Genomic DNA, 25,268 nt, shown 5'->3' with positions numbered 1-25,268 from the left:
GTTTATAATATGAGTTACAGAATTATAGGATCAAGTGCATTAATAATTTTATTTATTATCCTTAGAAAGAACAGTGACATAATAAAGGTAGTTTTATGATTTTTTTTTATTATCTACAAAGATGAAACACAGACATTAAGCCCACAAGACTTAAACATTTCTTTTTCTGAAACTACTTCTAAGTGAAAAGCAAATTTATTGCACTAATAACTTAGATATGTTTACCATCCATCTTCATCTACATTCGAATCACTTACAGTATTTGATACAGCCCCCAATATTATGATTAATGTCTACCACACAACTACTGAAGTTGCTACATTTACCAATGATTCTTTCGTCCGTACTATAGCAGCAGCTATATATTCTCAATGCCACTGTGATCAAAGGGTAATGTAGCACAGATGCAACAACCTAATGGAACTAAATGAACTACTCCTACTGGCAGTTGTATCAGACCAAATATGGTACAGAACAGCCAAAAAATCTTCAAATTATTTTGTAATATATATATCCTGTTGGGCTGCCTCTAGCCTTGATACAAGATTAGATACAGTTGGGCCAACAAATGTTGCAGCTGGGCCTGTAGAACCTGCACAATTGTGGGTTGCTTGTGTGTTGATAAATCTGGCAACTAGGCAGGACAAGGAAATGTTGTAATCTGGCAGAGACATCTGGCAGGCCAAGAAAGTATTGTAAAAACCTTCGGGCAGAGTATAGACTATGTGACACAGTCCTAACCTCAATTTCAAAGGAAAATGATTTAGGGGTCATTATTTCAGAAGCCTTAAAGGGAGGCAGGTAATGTTATAGAGGTGCGGAAATTGCCAACAGAATGCTTGAGTGTATAGGGCAGGGGTCCTCAAACTTTTTAAACAGGGGGCCAGTTCATGGTCCCTCAGACCATTGGAGGGCCAGACTATAGATTAAAAAACCAAACAAACTATGAACAAATTCCTATGCACACTTATATATCTTATTAGTGGACTACCCCTTTAAGTACGCAGCACAGTTCCCCCCACATTAGGTAGGCAGCACAAGTCCCCCACATTAGGTTGGCAGTATAATTCCCCCCACATTATGTTGTAGTTCCCCCACATTAGGTGCAGTATAGTTCCCCCACATTAGGTGCAATATAGTCCCCCACATTAGGTGTAGTACAGTTCCCCCACATTAGGTGCAGTATAGTTCGCCCACATTAGGTGCAATATAGTCCCCCACATTAGGTGCAGTATAGTTCCCCACATTAGGTGCAGTATAGTTCCCCACATTAGGTGCAGTATAGTTCCCCCACATTAGGTTGCCAGTATAGTTCCCCCACATTAGGTTGTAGTTCCCCCACATCAGGTTGTAGTTCCCCTACATTAGGTTGTAGTTCCCCCCACATTAGGCGCAGTATAGTTCCCCCACATTAGGCTGGCAGTATAGTTCCCCCACATTAGGCTGGCAGTATAGTCTCCCCACATTAGGTGCAATTTAGTCCCCCACATTAGGCTGGCAGTATGTTCCCGCACATTAGGTGCAATATAGTCCCCCACATTAGGCTGGCAGTATAGTCCCCCACATTAGGTGCAATATAGTCCCCCACATTAGGCTGGCAGTATGTTCCCCCACATTAGGTGCAATATAGTCCCCCACATTAGGCTGGCAGTATGTTCCCCCACATTAGGTGCTATATAGTCCCCCACATTACGTTGGCAGTATGTTCCCCCACATTATGTGCAATATAGTCCCCCCACATTAGGTGCAATATAGTCCCCCACATTAGGCTGGCAGTATAGTCCCCCCACATTAGGTGCAATATAGTCCCCTACATTAGGCTGGCAGTATAGTCCCCCCACATTAGGTGCAATATAGTCCCCCACATTAGGTAGGCAGTATGTCCTCCCACATTATGTGCAATATTGTCCCCCCACATTAGGCTGGCAGTATAGTCCCCCCACAATAGGTGCAATAGAGTCCCCCACATTAGGCTGGCAGTATGTTCCCCCCCACATTAGGTGCAATATAGTCCCCCACATTAGGCTGGCAGTATAGTCCCCCCCACATTAGGTTGGCAGTATGTTCCCCTACATTAGGCTGGCAGTATAGTACCCAAATTACGTTGGCAGTATGTTTCCCCACAGGCATACAGCCGCCAGCCATACAGTATGGCTGGAGGCTGTATGCCTGTGTACTGCCCCACTTCAGTGCTCCGACCACCGGACAGGCCCGGAGGATGGATGGTCAGAACACCAGAGCTGACGCGACGCTGGTAAACACTTACCAACTGCCAGCACGCGTCCTTCCTGCTTCTTCTCCGCTCCACTGCGCTCCGTTGCCATGGGCTCACGCATTGGACGTCAGTGACGTCGCTGCATGCGCTTCCTCCCGGCGGTCCCTGCGTTTTTAAAATAAAAGCGGGACCGCAGGGACTTAACAGAGGCATCCCTGTGTTCTGAAAACATCTTTTGGAACACAGGGATGTCCCAAGGCAAAAACACCCGGCAGGCCGGGTAAATGCGCTCCGCGGGCCGTAGTTTGAGGACCCCTGGTATAGGGGGAGGTATAAGCAGTGGAAAAAGGGAAGTGCTCATGCCGCTGTACAGAACACTGGTGAGACCTCACTTAGAGTATTGTGCGCAGTACTGGAGGCCGTATCTCCAGAAGGATATAAATACTCTAGAGAGAGTTCAGAGAAGAACTACTAAACTAGTACATGGATTGCAGGATAAAACTTACCAGGAAAGGTTAAAGGACCTTAACATGTATAACTTGGAAGAAAGAAGAGACAGAGGTGATATGAATCAACATGGTAAAGGAGGAGAGCATATTTAAAAGAAGAAAAACTACCACAAGAGGACATAGCTTTATATTAGTGGGGAAGATTTATGCAGTAATATAAGGAAGTATTACTTTACTGAGAGAGTAGTGGATGCATAGAATAGCCTTCCTGCAGAAATGGTGGGTGGATGCATTAGCAAAGATAACGGGGGAGATTTTTCAAAACCTGTGCAGAGGAAAACTTGCCCAGTTGCCCATAGCAACCTATCAGATCGCTCCTTTCATTTTTCACAAGCCTTCATTAAAATGAAAGCAGCAAGCTGATTGGTTGCTATGGGCAACTGGGCAAGTTTTCCTCCGCACAGGTATTGATAAATCTCCCCCAAAATGATTTCAGTTGCTGTCAATGGTAGGACGCATACCATTGACAGCCTAATGTGGGTGAACACTGCCTACCTAATGTGGTGGGAACACTGCTTACCTAATGTGGGGGGAGGGACACTACCTACCTATTGTTGGGGGGGAACACTACCTACCTAATGTGGGGGGGGGGAACACTGCCTACCTAATGTGGGGGGGGGGGAACACTGCCTACCTAATGTGGGGGGGAACACTGCTGCACCTAATGTGGGTGGGACACTGCTGCACCTAATGTGGGGGAGGGGCACTGCTGCACCTAATTTGGGGACGACGACACTGATGCACCTAATGTGGGGGGGGGGGGCGAACACTGCTGCACCTAATGTGGGGGGGAACACTGCTGCACCTAATGTGGGGGCCTCGTATCGACGCTCACTCACGTTGCGTTCCCAGAATTTTAGGGCCTGTGTTACTACTTCCTGACGCCGGCCCTAGAGCGTGACGTGCGTGAACATCAAGGGGGGGGGGGGCCCTCCATGTCTATTTTGCTTGGGGCCCCAAATTCCTTCAAACGGCCCTGAGCATGCCTTGCAGCTATCAGCAAGATCACATGACCCCAGGTTATGTGTCATATAGTTCTCAGGTCAACAGGACAAAGCGGCTGCCATTTTTGGACAAGGAAAACTGATAGAGAGTGCATTAAGCAAATACTGACCCCAGAAAGCTTTTTACAAATCCTATAAAGCAAGCTGAGCAAACCATTAATCAGTGGTCTCCAGTAAAGGTAAAAAAAGAAAACACTAGAAGTATGCTTGTAAAGTATCTATTTGTTATTATTCAGTCATGAAGTGCATACAATCGGGCAGCACATTCCGGCGTTAAATGCCTTTGTCAACTGCCGGTGATGAAGGCAAATAATGCCAAAACACATGCTGCCTAATTGTATGCAGTTCATGTTTAGATAGAAATACTGTCCCTGATTTACTAAGAGAGGAGTGTAGTTTTCTTTGTGGGTTTTGGTTCTCAACAGGTATTTTTCAACAGTATTTACTAAGGTTTCCCTACGTTTTGCATTTTTTTACACATGCTCTGATCTGTCTGTTTTTTTTACAGCTCAAATCCACCACATTTTCTGTGGAAACCTTAGTAAATATGGGGTTTTTCTAAAATGTCCTCTTTTTGATGACCACATCCCGTTTTCCAAGCTGCCACGCCTCTTTTTTTCCGGTTTTTAAGTAAAATGGAGAGTTTGTCGGGTTTGTTTTTTAAATTTAGCATAAATTCTGGCTCAAATTCTGTAGCAGACACAATTTGTGATGCTATGCGACACAGGTCTGGTTTACAATAGTAAATCAGGGCCACTATGTTGGATAAAAACCAGAAAATACATGGTATTTGTACCTGGGTTAAACATAACTACACAGTTAAAAGAGCTGAGAGTGAAAGTTGACTTTCAAAAAAGTGAGTGACAAATTTTATTTTTTTATATTTTTTGAAAGTGAGTGACAAATCTCCACAAAAACAAAAAAATAACCTCCAAACCTCTTTTTTTTTAATATAAAAAATATGTCTGGTACAGGAATTGTTGGACAGGATAAAGGACAGAGCACCCCTGCCATGTCCTCTGTCAGTAAGAATGTTGATGGCAATATTCGCATTTCAAATTTTTATCGCGAATATCGCAAATTCGAAAATATGAATATTCACATTTTCCCCATATGCTCATATTCGCTTATGTGCATATTCGCTTTTGTGCATATTCGCATATGTGAATATTCGCATATTCCTTCTTTTCACTTGTGGGCCAACTAAAATGATGCAAATACACTTGTCAGAGGTTTTCAACAACATCCCTAGCAACCAAAGGTAAAGTTGCCCACCCCCTCACTGTTTTCTATAACGAATACGCAAAATTTGCGAATATAGGACGAATATTCGTCTATATATTCGCAAAATATCGCAAATTTGAATAGATTAGAGGTATTACATGGGTTAATCATGTGACTAAGGTAAACAAAGACGTCATGTGATGACGTATATGGTCAGCTGAAGGTCCACGTTAACGCACTGAACCCGGAAGCGTTCGGGCAGTGGAAGGATTCCCATGTGCAGGTTCGGAAGTTACTCAGACAGATAGGTAAGTTATCTATTGGATACAGGATAGCATAATACAACTAATTGACCATTCAGGGATGTTATCCTGAAAATGTAAACAACCCTTATGATGAGGAAGTGCAAGATGATTGGTGGAAGGGGGAAATGGGAATTCCTCCCGCCTACAAACAGAGAATATTTAAACCCCGCAATCCAGACAATAGTGTCATTAGCACCTCGACGCTTGATACATCCGGTTACAGCTGGCAAAACATCGGGGGGATGTCAGTGTGTGATGTTTTAACCCTTGTCGCATATGGACGTTTATAAACGTCCATAAGTGGCTCCCGAGGTATGACGCGCGCTCAGCAGGTAAGCACGCTTGATACCCGGTGGGTCCTGGTTGCTATAAGCAACCAGGACCCGTGGCTCATGCCGGACCTCGCCGGCAGCTCATCAGGACCATCGCAGTAAAACTGCGATGTCCCGATCAGCTAGAACGCAACAGGAGGGTGCCATACCTGCCTCCTGCACGTATTGTTGGTGATTGCTCCAAGCCTGAAATCCAGGCTTGAACAATCAACCACCAATAACACTTATTCCTGCATTGCATTGCAATGGCAGTGATCAGTGTAATGAATCAATGTACTGCATGTTATAGTCCCCTATGGGGGCTATTACATTGCAAAAGAAAGTGAAAAAAAAGTTAATAAAGATGATTTAAAGGGGTACTCCCGTGGAAAAAATAATTTTTTAAACCAACTGGTGCCAGAAAGTTAAACAGATTTGTAAATCACTTCTATTAAAAAAAATCTTAATCCTTCCAGTACTTTTTAGGGGTTGTATACTAAAGAGAAATCCAAAAAAAAAAAGAAATACATTTCCTCTGATGTCATGACCACAGTGCTCTCTGCTGACCCTTTTAGGAACTGTCCAGAGCATGAAAAAATGCCCATAGCAAACATATGCTGCTCTGGACAGCTACTAAAATAGAGGGGTGTAGTTTCTAAAATAGTATGCCATGTTGGGATTTTTTGCTGTTCTGGCACCATAGGGACTTCCTAAATATGACATGCCCCCCAAAAACCATTTCAGAAAAACTCACTCACCCTTCTGAGCCCTCTACTGCGCCCGCCAAACACTTTACATACACATATGAGGTATTTCCTTACACGAGAGTAATTGGGTTACAAATTTTGGGAGGCTTTTTCTCCTTTTACCCCTTGTAAAATTTCAGAAACTGGGTCTACAAGAGCATGGGTGTTTGTAAAAAATGAAGATTTTGAATTTGCTCCTTCACTTTGCTGCTATTCCTGTGAAACAACTAAAGAGTTAACACGCTTTCTGAATGTCATTTTGAATACGGGTGCAGTTTTATAATGGGGTTATTTATGGGGTATTTCTAATATGAAGGCCCTTCAAATCCGCTTCAAATCTAAACTGGTCCCTGAAAAATTCAGATTTTGAAAATTTGGAAAATTTCTCCTGAAATTTGAAGCCCTCTGAGGTCTTCCAAAAGTAAAAACATGTCAACTTTATGATGAAAATATAAAGCAGACATATTGTATATGTGAATCAATATATAATTTATTTTCTATGTCTATTTTCCTTATAAGCAGAGAGTTTTAAAAAAATGCAACATTTTAAAATTTTTCATAAAATTTTGGAATTTTTCACCAAGAAATTATGCAAGTATCGACAAAAATTTACCACTGACATGAAGTAGAATATGTCAAGAAAAAACTGTCTTGGAATCAGAATGAAAAGTAAAAGCATCACAGAGTTATTAATGCTTAAAGTGACAGTGGTCAGATGTGCAAAAAATGCCCGGGTCCTTAAGGTGAAAATGGGCTGGGTCCTTAAGCAGTCAAAAGACATCTGTTGTGTGCTCAGCAAGGATAACAGTGGAATTAGTGGTGTTATGCTGCTGATATTCCATCTGGAGCAATGATGATGATTGAAGGAAGGATGAATGGAGGAGGGTTCACATCTGTCTTTCAGCAGTAAGGATGTTTTCCTTGAGAAGGAATTGGGTGAGGAAGATGAGGTAGCAGGACTTGAGTAGGAGGATTTGGAGATGGAATTTGTCTAAAGGATAGGGGACAAGTAACCTACACAAGGCGACTGTGGTGATGATGAGGCCGACAACAAGGATCATGACTAGAGATGAGTGAATTTTTGAAAAATTTGATTCGGCCGATTTGCCAAATTTTCTGAAAAAAATGATGTGATGTCCCAGTACGGGATATAGTCCCGTACCATACTTAGGCCCTGTCAGGTTGAGTCCCTCTGTGTCCTAGGGGCTCTCCTGCAGTGTCTCCCCCATTGTAATATATATTATGTATAGTGTTATGTGTGTTATGTATAAAGGACCTTTAAGGACCTTTGAGTTAGTCACATGATAATGTGTTCACATGATGTGTTTGTTACCCAGAGAGCACCAGTTAACCAGGTGACCTGCAGCTTGACCTATGGGCTTCTGGCCCCTTTATGAGAGGGGCAGCCATTACAATCTATTCTACCACACTTCCTAATGAGGCACAGTAAAGACCAGACATCTCAGAGCTAGTGTCCAGCACATCTGGAGGCCTCAAGCCTAACCTACAGCCAAGTCAAGTCATCTATGTCTGCTGTCACTACCTACAGTCAAGTCAAGTCTATAGTCAAGTCTATTATAGACAGAGTAGCTGTCCTGAAGTCTGTCAAAGTCACTACATTCTGGCCTAGCTGTAAAGACTATGTCCAGGAAAGCTACCATTAACCCTAACCTGGTCCTGGACTATTATTACCCCGCCTAACCTAGGGATAGTGGTGCTACCGTTCAGGTGGTTACCAGGAAAACTACGCCCTGGCGTCACAAACATTTAGGAATTAATAACACCTGCCCCTGGGTTACAACATCTGCCCCATACACCTTACCTTCACACCCTGTGGCTCACTACATTTCATTCGGTCCGAATTTATTTGCAGCAAATCTCTATTAAAAACGTCTATTTCTGGCCTACAGAGAGCCTCAATAGGGGTGTAGAACACTTTGCCTTGCTGTAACACGCTGTGTGCTGGGTTAGTGAAATAATACTGTTATTCAGTATGACCTGCAGATTAGAGGCGTTGCTATTAGAGTCACTGTGGCAGAGCAGTACAATGACAGAGCCTGGAGGTGACATCAGTATGAGGAGACCATATAGTGGCTGAATGACACAGCGTAGAGGTGGCAGCAGCATGAGGAGTCCATATAGTGGCAGAAGGACACAGCCGGAAGTTGGCGGCAGCATGAGGAGACCATATATTGGTTGAATGACACAGCCTGGAGGGGGTGGAAGTATGAGGAGACCATACAGTGGCAGAATGAGACAGCCTGGAGGTGGCAGCAGCATGAGGAGAACACATGGTGGCAGTATGAGACAGCCTGGAGCTGGCATCAGCATGAGAAGAACATATGGTGGCAGTATGAGACAGCTTGGAGCTGGCATCAGCATGAGGAGAAGAGATGGTGGCAGAATGATGCAGCCTGGAGCTGGTATCAGCATGAGGAGAACATATGGTGGCAGTATGAGACAGCCTCGAGCTGGATGCAGCATGAGGAGCACATATGGTGGCTGTATGAGACAGCCTGGAGGTGGCATCAGCAGCATCAGGAGTCCTGAAAGTGAACCGGTGACATAGTGGGGTGGTGGGTGGCAATACAGTACACGGTGATGAAGGTGGGTGAAAAAGGGAGAACTTGGGATCAGATGTGTGGCATCAGGCGGGTGACAGGATCAGAATAGTAGCTGAGGCAGGTAGGCAGAAGAAAACAGTCTCTTTTGTAAAAGTGTTAGTGTGCACAAGTAAGTATTGAGGATATGCATTACGCAAAACTTAAATTTAAATAATATTCTTAGAATAAGATATATGTACCCAAAATGTTTTTCACATGAAACAGAAGGAAAGGTGTGCAAAAAACACCATGTGCCACCTGCACCACCAAATATTGATGTGATGCAAAGACCTCTAAAAGGTGGAAGGAAACAACGTATGGTCAATTGTAACCGATGGGGGTAAAAACTTCAGCTGTAAGGCCCTACTCTCACATTATTAATTCCCTTGTTGGCAAGTGTTACTCGCCATAAAAAGGTAGGTCCCACACAGGAAACTCTCCCTATTTCCACCTACAAACACTGCCATTTCCCAGGGTTTTTAGGTGGAAATAGGGAGAGATTCCTGTGTGGGGCTGCCCATTTTAAGACGAAATGGTACATCACTAAGATGTAAATACAAGGTATGCACTTATGAGGCGAGTACAATGCACTCCAGTATGCTTAAAACAGTATTTGTCTACAACAACAGCAGGTGTGTACTTTTGGCTGGCCTTTCACAGTAACTAGGCCCTTAGGACTAGAGATGAGCGAATTGAAGCCGGCGAACCTGAATTCGTCACGGGTTTCATGAAATATTCAATTCGCAATGAATGCAAATATCGACGCAATTCTATCATGCGATTTGCTTAATTAAACTCCATTTACTTCGATCCAGGCTCCGAGGCATCTAAAATGGCAGATCCGCATGTCAGTACATGGGGCAAGGAACGCTGAGAAGGCGGGAAGGGAAGTAGGCAGGATGACCCTGAATCACATGCAGGATACCGCCTATCAGCAGCCAGTCACCCCTGTGATGTCACAGCCCTATATATTCAGCAGACATTTTGTGGCTTGTCATATCATTCATTACCCTGCATAGAGATAGGACAGACATCGCTGTGTGTGTATTACACAGAAAAGCTCATTCCAGCAGCGTTTCACATCCTAGTCACATCAGCATTCTTATGGACAGAGAGCAATGATTTTTTTTCACTGAAAAGGATTTTTACTGCAGCCATTAACCTCCCAATCACTTTCTTCAGCATTGTATTACAGAGAGGGGCAAATAGCTGTGTGTTGCCTCATACATTTCAACAAGCTGCCTCAACTTCATAAACCTTAGCAGAGGATGCAGGAATAATTTTTCAGCACAATTCTGTGTCTTTGTTCCCCAACAAATCATCTGCTGGTTATACTAGTCTGTAGACGGTATAATACCCAGCAGTCCATTCCTAATAATCTTTGACAGAGTACAATTTTGTGTTTAGTACACAGCTTTTTTTGTGCTGCAGCACTGTTGTATACTGCTGGTGTTGTGCAAAAAAGTATTTTTTTTAAGCGTACTGTACCACATTTTTCTGCCCTCCTAAATGGATACCACATACGTACATCTAGGTAGTGTACTATTTTGTACCTGTTAATCTGTCAAGGGCCTAGATACTGTGAAAGTCCAGGAAAAAAGTAATCACCTGCTGGTGTTTTACTAAAATAGTTTTTTCTAAGCGTACTGTACCGCATTATTCTGCCTTCATAAGTGCATACCACATACATACATCTAAGTAGTGAACTATTTTTTACCTGTTAATCTGTCAAGGGCCTACATACTGTGAAAGTCCATGCAAAAGTAATCACTGGCTGGTGTTTTACTAAAGTAAGTTTTTTTAAGCGTACTGGTCCGCATTTTTCTGCCCTCATAAGTGCATACCACATACCTACATATAAGTGGTGTACTATTTTGTGGGTGCTAATCTGTTAAGGGCCTACATACTGTGAAAGGACAGCCAAAAGTAAACACCGGCTGGTGTTTTACTCAAAACATTTTTGAAGCGTACAGTAGCGCATTTTTCTGCCCTCATAAGTGCATATCACATTCCTACTTCTAAGTAGTGTACTATTTTGTACCTGTTTTTTTGTCAAGGGCCTACATACTGCGAAAGGACAGCCAAAAGTAATCACCGGCTGGTGTTTTACTCCAATACGGTTATTAAGCGTACTGTAGCGCATTTTTCTGCCTTCACAAGTGCATACCACATACCTACATCTAAGTAGTGTACTATTTTAAACCTGTTAATCTGTCAAGAGCCTAGATGCTGTGAAAGTCCAGGCAAAGGTACTCACCGGCTGGTGTTTTTATTCAGATACTTTTTTAAGTTTACTGTAGCGCACTTTTCTGCCCTAATAAGTGCATACCACATACGTACATCTAAGTAGTGTACTATTTTGTACCTGTTAATCTTTCAAGGGCCTAGATACTGTGCAAGTCCAGGCAAAAGTAATCACCGGCTGGTATTTTAAAAAAAATCACTGAGTTTTTAGGCTCATTGTAGAGCATTTTTCTGCCCTCATAAGTGCATACCGCATACGTACATCTAAGTAGTGTACTATGTTGTACCTGTTAATCTGCCAAGGGCCTACATACTGTGAAAAGACAGCCAAAAGTAATCACCGGCTGGTGTTTTACTCAAAAAAAAAATTAAGCGTACAGTAGCACATTTTTCTGCCCTCAAAAGTGCATACCACATACTTACGTCTAAATAGTGTTCTATTTTAAACCCTGTTAATCTGTAATCTGAAAATCAGCTACTCGCGGTGTGACCGTTTTTCATCAAGCATCTGGAGGAGGTTCACATAGCCACATGTAAGATGTGTCAGCAGAAGGTGCCGCATGGCCAGGGTCCCAATGTTGGCACCACGGCCCTACGTCAACATATGCTTCGCCACCATAAAGTGGCCTGGGAGAACCGTGGCTTCGATGTAGTGGTCCAGCATGCTGCATCATCCAGTGGCACGCTGCTCCCTCTTTCAGCCAGCCAAGGCTCCACCACCTCAGCAGAAGGAAGCTGTGTGTCATACCATCCTTCTGTCGCTCCAGATGCTCCTGCTCCTCCTACTTTTAGTCAGCCATTCCGCTAACAATCCATCTGCGAAGCCATGTAAGAGGTAACAGTATGCACCCACTCCTCCAATGGTGCTGAATGTGCTCCTGTCCAACTTGTTGGTGTTGCAGTCCCTTCCAATTCAAGTGGTGGACTCTGCACCTTTCAGAGAACTGATGGCTTGTGCAGAGTCGAGGTGGAGAGTGCCAAGCCGTCATTTCTTTGCGAAGAAGGCAGTACCAGCCCTGCACAATTTTTTGGCAGAGAAGGTGGGTCAGTCCTTGAGCCTGACGGCGTGTACCAAAGTTCACGGTAGCGCCGACGTCTGGAGCAGTAACTATGGTCAGGGACACTACATGTCCTTTACGGCTCACTGGGTGAATGTGGTTCCTGCACAGCTACAACACCAACTTGGACATGTCACGTCACTTCCTCCTCCACGCTGTCAGGTCATTGGTCCTGTGACAGTGTGTGACTCCGCCTCCTCATCCTCCACCATGTCCTCAGCCTCTACTGCCCAGACAAGTCTCAGTGGCCCTTCAGCATACCATGTGTGCAGGGCACGGCAGTGTCACGCTATTCTTCACATGGTTTGCCTTGGAGATCAGAGTCAAACAGGGAAGGAACTGTTAAAAGTCATTTGTAAAGAAATCGGGGCATGGCTTACTCCACAAAAACTGGAAGATGGAACCATGGTGACTGACAACAGGAAGAACATCTTGCATGCACTGCGACTGGGATGGCTGAGCCATGCGCCCTGCGTGGCACTTGTGTTCAATCCGGTTGTCAAGCGGTTCATGAAGTGTTACCCCCATTTGCAAGACATCCTAACAATGGGAAGGAAAACTTTGCATGCACTTCAGCCACTCATACACCGCAAAGCACACTCTCCTTGATCTGCAGCGTCAGAACGGTATCCGCCAACATAGTCAAATTTGTGACATTGCCATACGTTGGAATTCCACCCTCCATATGTTGGACCGACTGTACGAACAAAGGAAAGCCATCTCTGATTTCTTGATGATCCAAGCGGATAGGGGTACTCCCCTGTGTAACTTCAATGTGAACCAGTGGCAGCTCATACGTGACACCTGCCATTTGCTCAGGCCCTTTGAGGAAGCCACATTATACGTAAGACGCCAGGATTACGGGATGGATTACGTCATTCCACTGCTTCATTTCCTACAGCAAGTGTTGGAAACAATGGCTGGTCAGGGCAATGGAGACATTGGATACATCTCATGGCCACATGAGCCCTGCGGGGGCTGAACTGGAGGAGGAGCGGAGGGGCACATTGGAGTACAGTTTAGGTTTTGCCAAATGGGCAGTTTTTCTAGTAATTTGAGTGGAGGAGCAGAAGCAGCCAGAGGAGCTAGAGGGTTATGACGAAGGCGAGGCAGAGGACCCGGACACACCGTGGCATCATGTAGGGGAGATAGAGGCAGGGAGTCCCTCCGAGTCACTTGCACAAATGGCACGATGCATGCTCACTTGCTTTTGTAGTGACAGCCGAATTGTCACCATTCGGCAACGGGATGACTTCTGCATCTCCACCTTATTGGACCCTCGCTACAGCCACAAAATAGGGGCCTTTTTTACACCCACTGAGAGGGAGGACAAACTGACCTACCACAGAGGCACCCTATGTAGTCAGTTGGCCGATGCCTATCGGCACCATCATCCATCCCCTCGCAGGTCTGATTCGGGGGGCCCCCTGCATTCACCTTCCACTGCCATGCTGCTGGGGAGGGGTGGGGTGGCAGGAGCAGTACCAGCTCCATCAGCAGCAGTCTGAGTCTACAGTCGCTGATGAGTAGCTTTCTTCACCCACATAGTGAAGCAACTCATCAGCAAAAGGTACACCTGGAGCAGGACCTGAACCAGCAGGTGGTGGCATACACTGACATGCCAACACACCTTGAAGATCCGCTGGACATCTGGGCAGCCAAACTTGATTTGTGGCCGCAACTAGCAGAGTTTGCCCTGGAAAAGCTGTCCTGCCCGGCCAGTAGTGTGCCATCAGAGCGGGTGTTTAGTATGGCGGAAGCCATAGTCACTCCAAGGAGAACTCGTCTGTTCACGAAAAATGTTGAGAGACTGACCTTTGTGAAGATGAATCAGGCATGGCTCAGCCAGGATTTCCACCCACCAATTCCTGATTCCATGGTGCCACACCAACACTTCACAAATATGGATAGTGCCAAATAGATTTAAGGTGCTGCTCCCCAGTTACAAACATTCCTCCACATCAGACCTTTTTGCACCCACCTTCGTCATCGGGTACTGACATCGCCACCCACCACACCATTCTATCACTGGGTCACTTTCAGGACTCCTGATGCTGCTGCCACCTCCAGGCTCTGCTATTCAGCCACTACATGGTCTCTTCATGCTTCACCACCTCCAGGCTGCCATTCAGCCACTATATGGCATCCTCATTCTTCAGCCAACTCCAGGCTGTACCACTCAGTCACTATATGATCTCCTCATGCTTTAGCTACCTCCAGGCTGTGCAATTCAGCACTATATGGTCTCCTCATGCCTCAGCCACTTCCAGGCTGTGCCATTCAGACACTATATGGTACCCTCATGCTGACACACATTCCAGGCTGTGCCATTCAGCCACAATATAGTATCCTCATGCTTTAACCAACACCAGGCTGTGTCATTCAGCCACTATATGTTATCCTCATGCTTCAGCCAACTCCAGGCTGTGCCATTCAGCCACTATATGGTCTCCTCCTGCTTCAGCCAACTCCAGGCTGTGCCAGTCAGCCACTATATTGTATCCTCATTCTTCAGCCAACTCCAGGCTGTACCACTCAGTCACTATATGATCTCCTCATGCTTTAGCTACCTCCAGGCTGTGCAATTCAGCACTATATGGTCTCCTCATGCCTCAGCCACTTCCAGGCTGTGCCATTCAGACACTATATGGTACCCTCATGCTGACACACATTCCAGGCTGTGCCATTCAGCCACAATATAGTATCCTCATGCTTTAACCAACACCAGGCTGTGTCATTCAGCCACTATATGTTATCCTCATGCTTCAGCCAACTCCAGGCTGTGCCATTCAGCCACTATATGGTCTCCTCCTGCTTCAGCCAACTCCAGGCTGTGCCAGTCAGCCACTATATTGTATCCTCATTCTTCAGCCAACTCTAGGCTGTGCCATTAAGCCACTATATGGTCTCCTCATGCTTCAGCCAACTCCAGGATGTGCCATTCAGCCACTATATGGTCTCCTCCTGCTTCAGCCAACTCCAGGCTGTGCCAGTCAGCCACTATATTGTATCATCATGCTACAGCCAACTCCAGGCTGTGCCATTCAGCCACTATATGGTTTCCATGCTTTAGCCACCTCCAGGCTGTGCCATTCAGACACTATATGGTCTCCTCATGCTGCCACAAACTCCAGGCTGTATCATTCAGCCACTAAATGGTATCCTCATGCTTCAGCCAACTCCAGGCTGTGCCATTCAGCAGCTATATAGTATCCCCATGCTTCAGCCTCCTCCAGGCTGTGCCATTCAGCCACTATATGGTCTAGTCATGCTTCAGCTACCTCCAGGCTGTGCCGTTCATTCACTATATGGTCTCCTCATGCTTCAGACAACTCCAGGCTGTGCCAGTCAGCCACTATATGGTATCCTCATGCTTGAGCCACCTCCAGGCTGTGCCATTCAGACACGATATGGCCTACTCATGCTTTAGTCAACTCCAGGCTGTGCCATTCAGCCATTATATGGTCTCCTCATGCTTCAGCCACCTCCAGGCTGTGTCATTCAAACACTATATGGTCTACTCATGCTGCCACAAACTCCAGGCTGTGCCATTCAGCCACTATATGTTCTCCTTATGCTTCAGCCAACTCCAGGCTGTGCTATTCAGCCACCATATGGTATCCTTATGCTTTAGCCACCTCCAGGCTGTGCTATTCAGACACTATTTGGTTTCCTCATGCTGCCACAAACTCCAGGCTTTGCCATTCAGCCACTATATGGTCTCCTCATACTGATGCCCCCTTCAGGCTCTGTCATTGTGACGCCATGTGACTCCTTGTTAATTTTGGTCATTTGTAACCACACGCCGGGGCCCACTACATTAAAATTTGGGAGTGTAATCTTAAATGTCAATTTCAAAATCTTAATTTTCAATTTAAAAATCTTGAATTTCAATTTAAAAAAATCGATGTAATCTTTTCAAAACTGAGGCCCTATGGTCGTCAACGTCATTTAGTAGCTGTGGAATTACCACAAGAATCCAATTAAACAGGTTTGAGCGATCTCAATGAACCATTACTGATTAAATGAAACATTTGCAGTTCCAGAAAAGAATAAGACAGTGAGAGGGGGGTGGGAGGGGGGGGGGGTGAGAGACACGGGCTGGAACAGGTGATAGTTCGCCTAGCGGCGAACTGCCAGCTCGATGCTCACCAGAATGGGTTCTCAAAATATTTAAATAAATTCAAATTAAATTAAATAAAAATTACTGTAACGCTGAGTGCTCCGTGTCCCGCTGCATCCCCGGAGCGCTCACGGCGTCTCCCTGCTTCCAGTGCTCCGGTCAGCGCCGCTGACCGCGGGCGCTGCTCCACTCCCACCAGTGGGGACGTGATCCATGGGACGAGATGTGCCCGCTCACGGACCGCGTCCCAGGTCTCTTACCCACCACGTTCTCCTTCACTGCCCTCCCGGCGCGCTTGGCCACGCTCTCTAGGGCTCGCGCGCGCCGGCTCTTTGAAATTTAAAGGGCCAGTGCACCACTAATTGGTGCCTGGCCCAATCAGTTCAAAACATATAAAAACCCTCTTCCCCTTCCTGTCCTTGCCAGATCTTGTTGCCCTAGTGCCCTGAGAAAGCGTTTCTGTGTGTTCCATTGCCTGTGTATCCAGACCCTTGCCATTGCCCCTGACTACGAACCTTTGCCGCCTGCCTTGACCTCTTGCTACGTCCGACCTTGCCTCCGTCTTGTCCTTGTGTACTACGCCTATCTCAGCTGTTAGTGAGGTTGAGTCGCTATCGGGGGATACGACCTGGGAGTTACCGCCGCAGCAAGTCCATTCCGCTTTGCGGCGGGCTCTGGTGAAAACCAGTAACTTCTTAGAACCGGTCCCCTGGTACGGCCCACGTCATCGCCTCACTAGCACAGAGGATCCACAACCTGCATACCAGTCCGGTTCCTGACAATTACATTGTCTAACCATGTTTCGCCAGCTCCAGGCTATGCCATTCAGCCACTATATGGTTTACTGATGCAGTTGGGCCTGGGACAATACCTAAAAATATCTTATGGTAGCACTAGCTACCATAAATCTTCAATCTCAATTTTAAAATTCATCTTTTAAACTTTTTAAATGTTAATATATCTAAAATCTTAAAATAAAAATTTCAAAAATATGTTTAATGTTCTCTATTGTGAGGCCCTATGGTCTTGTCAGGCTGTTGCCACCTCCAGACTGGGTCGTTCTTCCACTATATGGTCTCCTTGTGCTGCCGCCAATTCCAGACTGTGTCATTTTGCCAGATTATGATCTCCTCATGCTGCTGCCTCCTCAAGGTTCTGTCATTGTGCTGCCACATGACTCTTTGTTAGATTGGGTTTTGTGGTCATACAGTATTAGTTTAAAGTAAACACCGGGACATTAAACTTGGGAATCTAACATCATTCTTAAATTTAAATTTAAAAGAATCTATGTAATCTTTTCAAGACTGAGGCCCTATAGTCATCCATCTCATATTACCTGTGGAATTTTCTCAGGAATCCAATGGAACAGCTTGGAGCAATGAAACAGCTTGGAGCATAACTGATTAAATGAAACATTTTCACTTTCATAGTCAGGGCCACAGGCTGGAACAGTTGGTATCTCGCCTGGTGGAGGATCGCGAGCTCGATGCTCACCAGAATAACATAAAAATTACATTAAAAAATCTCTTTATTCTCTTCAATTTTGACACCATATGGTCTCCCTGCTGCCACTTCTACGCTCTGCAGGAGTGATTCTAATAGCAATGCCTGTAATCTGCATGTCATACTGGATAACAGTATTATTTCACTAACACAGCACACTCCCTATGCGTGTTAGGACAAGGCAAAGTGATCTACACCCCTATTGAGGCTCTATGTAGGCCAGAAATAGCCGTTTTTAATACAGATTCACCGCAAATAAATTCGGACCAAAACTATTTTTTGGGGGGAAATTTCGGCGAATCGGCCGAATCAAATTTTTCAAAAGTTCGCTCATCTCTATTCGTGATTACTTACTGTACCACAGTTGATCACCAGATTTTAAAGCCATATTGGATTGCGCAATCTTCTGCCAACTTAGATTTTGCTGAAATTGCAGGTCAGAACAATATAAACATTAGCACCCATGTTCATGATCACTTTCTGTACCACAATTGATCACCAGATTTTGCAGCCATATTTAATTGCGCAATATTCAGCATCATAGTTTTCTCTAAAATTGCTGGTCATAACAATGAAAATTAGCACACATGTTCGTGTTCACTTTCTGTACCACATTTGATCCCCCTCCATAACGGGGGATAGGTTATAACATAGAGGTCATGAGCTGGCAGCCATCTTGTTTTAGGTGACAATATTCAGTTCCATATGAAAAAATCTTTCTTTCTGAAACCATTACAGATTCAGATGAACAAACAGTTGTGTATAGTGACTCTGTGATCTAGATTCATACATGTTTGTTTCATATTATTTAACCACATGGTTCGGCGGGCATAATAAATTCTGTAAATAAACAAGAAAAACGTATATTATTTCTATGGGGTTTTTCATATGCCTGCAATTGCCTCACTGTTACATTAAAACTCATAAAATTTTGCCCAAAGGTAGAGCCCTGTGGCATGCATAATCTGTTGTAAAATAAAGGTCATAGGTCACATGGTCAGGCAGCCATCTTGGTTTGTTTGCCAAGATTTTGCACAATGTTCAAATCTCTGCATGTCTGCAACTGCTGAAGATACAGATGTATAAATTGTTTTATATGGTTACACTGTCATCATGTTAATTATTTGTTCACAAGTCTATTGATCACATAGTATGTCCACCATGTTGTATTGCACAATTTTCTATAAACATCATCTTCTTCTTTGAAACCATTTATTAGAATCATTCACAATATGGCATAAATGTCCAGGGCTATCTCCTGTACCATGTTTGTTATAGCTGGCCCATTTGCATAATAAATATGGCCACTGCAAGTCCATCACTGCAAGCCAATAAGCCACTGTATTACACAGTAATTTTCTCACTGTTATTTACAAAATTATGAAACTTGGGTCAATGGTAAAGTGTTATATTGTTCTCAGTCTTTCCTTACATTATGGTCCTAGGTCACATGATCTGACAGCCATCTTGTTTTAGGTTACAATATTCAGTGCCATATGCAAAGATCTGCCACTTTCTAAGCATTCAATCTAGAAATATACAAATTACTCTGTAAAGTTACTGTGCTGTAGAATTGTAAGTTTTTATTCTAAGTTATTTGTCCATAATATATCATATGTAATAGCCACATAGTGGGGGATTTATCAAAACCTGTCCAGAGGAAAAGTTGCTGAGTTGCCCGTAGTAACCAATCAGATCGCTTCTTTCATTTTTAACAAGGCCTCTGCAAAATGAAAGAAGCAACTTTTCCTCTGGACAGGTTTTTATAAATCTCCCCCATAGTGTGCTGACAAATAGTAAGGAAGAGGCTAACATGTTCAGTGGTTCTCAGTGTCCAGTGTCTTATCAGGAGGTGTCAGCTGTTTTATGACTTTGCTTCTCTGACCTCTGACCTGTTTATGAAACCATCTGCAGTTGTAGACTTCCACAACGAGATACTAAGCCAAGCTTGTTAAGATTAAGACAATTAATCAGGTTTGGCAGCCATATAGGATTACACAATATTCTACATACATCTTCTCTCAAAACGTTTGTTAGAATAACGTATAATTTGAAAGACATGTTAATGGTAACCTACTGTACCAAGGTTGTTAAAGCTGGCTCATTTGCATAATCAATATGTCCACCGCTTGCCAATAAGATTTAGATAGCATTAATAAGAATATGTAATTTTTTTTAAATGTGTATATATAGATTCTTAATCTAAAAATATGTTTCTTTGCACAGTGGTAGAGCAATTGCGCAATATGCTGCATACTTGTCTTAAATTACTGGTAAGAACAATGGGAAAATTAGCACACATGTTCATAATCACGTTCAATGCCACATGTGATCACATGATTTGGCGACCATGTTGGATTGTGTAATATTCTGCAAACACAATTTTCTATAAAATTATTGGTCAGAACAGTGTAAAAATTAGCACTTATATTCATGATCACTTTCTGCACCATAATTGATCACCAGATTTGGCCATATTGGATTGAGCAATATTCTGCATACATAGTTTTCTCCTGAATTATTCATAAAAACCATGTGAAAATTAGCACGTTTGTGATCCCATTCTGTACCACATGTAACCACAAGATTTGGTGACCATATTGGATTGCACAATATTCTGCAAACATTGTTTTCTTTGAAATTGCTGGTCAGAACAATGTGAAAATTGGCACACATGTTCGCAATCACTTTCTGTACCACCATGGATCACATGGTTTGGCTGCCATATTGGATGGCACAATGTTCTGCATACTAAGTTTTCTTTTAAATAAATGGTAAGAACAATGTGAATATAAGCATACATGTCTATGATCCCCTTCTCCACCATCAAAGGTCACAGCAATTGTGTGCTATACCCTGGCTGTGTAGCTTGGCAACCTGTATTGCTGCTTGCAGCTATATTTTTGTTTTTATTATTGTCTCATATGTCATTGTCATTTCTTAAATGTTTTTTGTTAAAATACTGTTTATTTGTTTGTTTGCTTCAAGATTCAATGTGTTGTGCAATCAGAAATTGTATTATGTATACCTTGGTTGTATTAAGTGGTTAAGTTACTGTTACCAATCTGTCATCTCAAACCAGTCTGCCCATTTTCCTCTGACATCAACAACACTGGGCTAGGGGATGCTTGTGTTCATATAACCCCTCTGACCTTCACATGCAACCTGGACTCATGGCATTCAAGACCATTCAATCTCGCAGTCTGGTAAGACACAGGGACCACCTTAAATTCTGCAGACCATGGATGGGTTGAAGTATTGACTGAATTTTGAAGGCAAGTGGTGCCAGTTTTATTGTGTTGGAAAGAAAGGATTTTGTTGTAGGAAATAAGCAATGGAAAGGCAGTAGAGGATTCGGGAGAACTGATGGGTGACAATACATCTGCATATTTATTTTTATGCCAATGACAACCAAAAAATTGTTTTAATGGCTACTTGTCAGGGACTTGTGATCTCAGTGTTTTCCTTCTCATGACTCCAGTCCTACTGTGTCACTAGGAGCATCTATGTGAGGTTAGCCAACCAGACAACCCAACCAAGATGTGTAAGGCTGTTCAGCCAGTTAATCTTCTGGGCTGCTGAGTGATAAGTGTCACGATGCCGGCTGGCAGGAGGTGGATCCTCTGTGCCAGAGAGGGATTGGCGAGGACCGTGCTAGTGGACCGGTTCTAAGTCACTACTGGTTTTCACCAGAGCCCGCCGCAAAGCGGGATGGTCTTGCTGCGGCGGTAGTGACCAGGTCGTATCCACTAGCAACGGCTCAACCTCTCTGACTGCTGAAGATAGGCGCGGTACAAGGGAGTAGACAGAAGCAAGGTCGGACGTAGCAGAAGGTCGGGGGCAGGCGGCAAGGTTCGTAGTCAGGGTGGATAGCAGAAGTTCTGGTACACAGGCTTTGGACACACAAAACGCTTTCACTAGGCACAAGGGCAACAAGATCCGGCAAGGGAGTGCAAGGGAGGAGATCAGATATAGCCAGGGAGCAGGTGGAAGCCAATTAAGCTAATTGGGCCAGGCACCAATCATTGGTGCACTGGCCCTTTAAGTCTCAGGGAGCTGGCGCGCGCGCGCCCTAGAGAGCGGAGCCGCGCGCGCCAGCACATGACAGCAGGGGACGGGAACGGGTAAGTGACCTGGGATGCGATTCGCGAGCGGGCGCGTCCCGCTGTGCGAATCGCATCCCCGACGGCCATGACAGTGCAGCGCTCCCGGTCAGCGGGACCGACCGGGGCGCTGCGGAGAGAGAGACGCCGTACGCGCTCCGGGGAGGAGCGGGGACCCGGAGCGCTAGGCGTAACAGTACCCCCCCCCTTAGGTCTCCCCTTCTCTTTGTCCGGTAACTGCCTCCCCTGGGATGAGGACACTGGGAAAGGATGGAGGGATTCCTCAACGGAAGGCAGAACAGCAGGAGTGGGAATGGGGAGGGAGGGCAGAGGGCGAGGCCTGGCACGGGGCAGTGTGACACCAGGACGAGGGCCATGAGGAGGCACCGAGGCTTGCCTGACTGGACTGGGAGGGGGGGAGAGGCACTTCTTAAGGCAGGCAGAGTCCATAACGACCTTAGGGAGACCGGATACAGGAGGAACCACAGGGTCACGGCAGGGAGTACTGGGAACCGGTTTAAGGCAGTCCTTGAAGCAAGAGGTACCCCAGCTCTTGATCTCCCCTGTGGACCAATCCAGGATTGGGGAATGGTGTTGAAGCCAGGGTAGTCCAAGGAGAATTTCGGAAGTGCAATTGGAGAGGACCAAAAACTCAATTTTTTCGTGATGATTTCCGATGCACATTAGGAGGGGCTCCGTGCGGTAACGCACGGTGCAATCCAACCTGGCTCCGTTGACCGCGGAAATGTGGAGTGGCTTGACAAGACGGGTCACCGGGATGCGGAATTTATTCACCAAGGACTCCCGAATAAAATTCCCAGAGGCACCAGAGTCCAGGCAGGCCACGGCTGAGAGGGAAGAGCTGGCTGAAGTAGAAATCCGTACAGGCACCGTGAGACGTGGAGAAGCCGACTTAGCATCAAGAGACGCCACACCCACAAGAGCTGGGTGCGAGCGTGCGTTTCCCAGACGTGGAGGACGGATAGGACAATCCACCAAAAAATGTTCGGTACTGGCACAGTACAGACAAAGATTCTCTTCCTTACGGCGATTCCTCTCTTCCAGGGTCAGGCGAGACCGATCCACTTGCATGGCCTCCTCGGCGGGAGGCCTAGGCGCAGATTGCAATGGAGACTGTGGGAGAGGTGTCCAGAGATCTAAGTCTTTTTCCTGGCGGAGCTCTTGATGCCTCTCAGAAAAACGCATGTCAATGCGAGTGGCTAGATGAATGAGTTCATGCAGGTTAGCAGGAGTTTCTCGTGCGGCCAGAACATCTTTAATGTTGCTGGATAGGCCTTTTTTAAAGGTCGCGCAGAGGGCCTCATTATTCCAGGATAGTTCAGAAGCAAGAGTACGGAATTGTATGGCGTACTCGCCAACGGAAGAATTACCCTGGACCAGGTTCAGCAGGGCAGTCTCAGCAGAAGAGGCTCGGGCAGGTTCCTCAAAGACACTTCGAATTTCCGAGAAGAAGGAGTGTACAGAGGCAGTGACGGGGTCATTGCGGTCCCAGAGCGGTGTGGCCCATGACAGGGCTTTTCCAGACAGAAGGCTGACTACGAAAGCCACCTTAGACCTTTCAGTAGGAAACTGGTCCGACATCATCTCCAAGTGCAGGGAACATTGCGAAAGAAAGCCACGGCAAAACTTAGAGTTCCCATCAAATTTGTCCGGCAGGGACAAGCGGAGGCTGGGAGTTGCCACTCGCTGCGGAAGAGGTGCAGGAGATGGCGGAGGAGAAGGTTGTTGCTGCTGTAGCTGAGACTGAAATTGCTGTAGCTGAGACTGAAGCTGCTGTAGCTGCGACTGAAGTTGCTGAGTCATGGTGGTCAAGTACGACAGCTGGTGCTCTTGTTGGGCGATCTGTCGAGCTTGCTGGGCGACCAGCGTAGTGAGGTCAGAGGCAACTGGCAGGGGAACCTCAGCGGGATCCATGGCCGGATCTACTGTCACGATGCCGGCTGGCAGGAGGTGGATCCTCTGTGCCAGAGAGGGATTGGCGAGGACCGTGCTAGTGGACCGGTTCTAAGTCACTACTGGTTTTCACCAGAGCCCGCCGCAAAGCGGGATGGTCTTGCTGCGGCGGTAGTGACCAGGTCGTATCCACTAGCAACGGCTCAACCTCTCTGACTGCTGAAGATAGGCGCGGTACAAGGGAGTAGACAGAAGCAAGGTCGGACGTAGCAGAAGGTCGGGGGCAGGCGGCAAGGTTCGTAGTCAGGGTGGATAGCAGAAGTTCTGGTACACAGGCTTTGGACACACAAAACGCTTTCACTAGGCACAAGGGCAACAAGATCCGGCAAGGGAGTGCAAGGGAGGAGATCAGATATAGCCAGGGAGCAGGTGGAAGCCAATTAAGCTAATTGGGCCAGGCACCAATCATTGGTGCACTGGCCCTTTAAGTCTCAGGGAGCTGGCGCGCGCGCGCCCTAGAGAGCGGAGCCGCGCGCGCCAGCACATGACAGCAGGGGACGGGAACGGGTAAGTGACCTGGGATGCGATTCGCGAGCGGGCGCGTCCCGCTGTGCGAATCGCATCCCCGACGGCCATGACAGTGCAGCGCTCCCGGTCAGCGGGACCGACCGGGGCGCTGCGGAGAGAGAGACGCCGTACGCGCTCCGGGGAGGAGCGGGGACCCGGAGCGCTAGGCGTAACAATAAGGGTCCTGGCTCAGTCAATCCTAAGCTAAGGTGCTTATTTAGAGCAAGCCTTACCAATGGAAAGTGATTGTGTTTGATTATTTTATGCTCCCTGGCTCCATACCCATTTGCAGTGAACTTCCATCTAACATGCTGGAGTACTGCTGAATGGTTTATCTGCAGCCTTCTGGCTTTCTGACTATGGTCTGTATTCTGGTCTACTCTTTGCCTACTGATTTGATTTACTAATGCCCTTCCAATTCTGACCTTGGCTAGTTGACTATTATTAGCCTATGTCAGGTCCTCTAGTTTGTTTAAAGGGTACTGCAGTGAAAAAAACATCTGATCGCCTATCCAAAGCATAGGGTATAAAATGTCTGATCGCGGGGGTCCCGCCGCTGGAGACCCCCGAGATCTCCAGGCCGGCAGTGGTGGCATCCAAAGCACGGAAGCTTGGAGCTTCCGTGTTCATGACGTCACCCCTTCCATTCATGTTTATGGGAGGAGGTGTGACGGCTAGTACATAGCCTATACACCTCCTCCCATAGACATGAATGGAGGGGGCATGGCGGCTGTAGTCAGCAGTTATCTGGCACGGAGCGGCATTCGCTCCGTGCAGGGATGACCGGGGGACCCCCACGATCAGACATCTTATCCCCTATCCTTTGGATGTTAGATTTT

This window comes from Hyla sarda, chromosome 1 (genome assembly GCF_029499605.1).
Source record: "Hyla sarda isolate aHylSar1 chromosome 1, aHylSar1.hap1, whole genome shotgun sequence".
Lineage (NCBI taxonomy): Eukaryota > Metazoa > Chordata > Amphibia > Anura > Hylidae > Hyla > Hyla sarda.
This window is presented reverse-complemented; position numbering follows the sequence as displayed.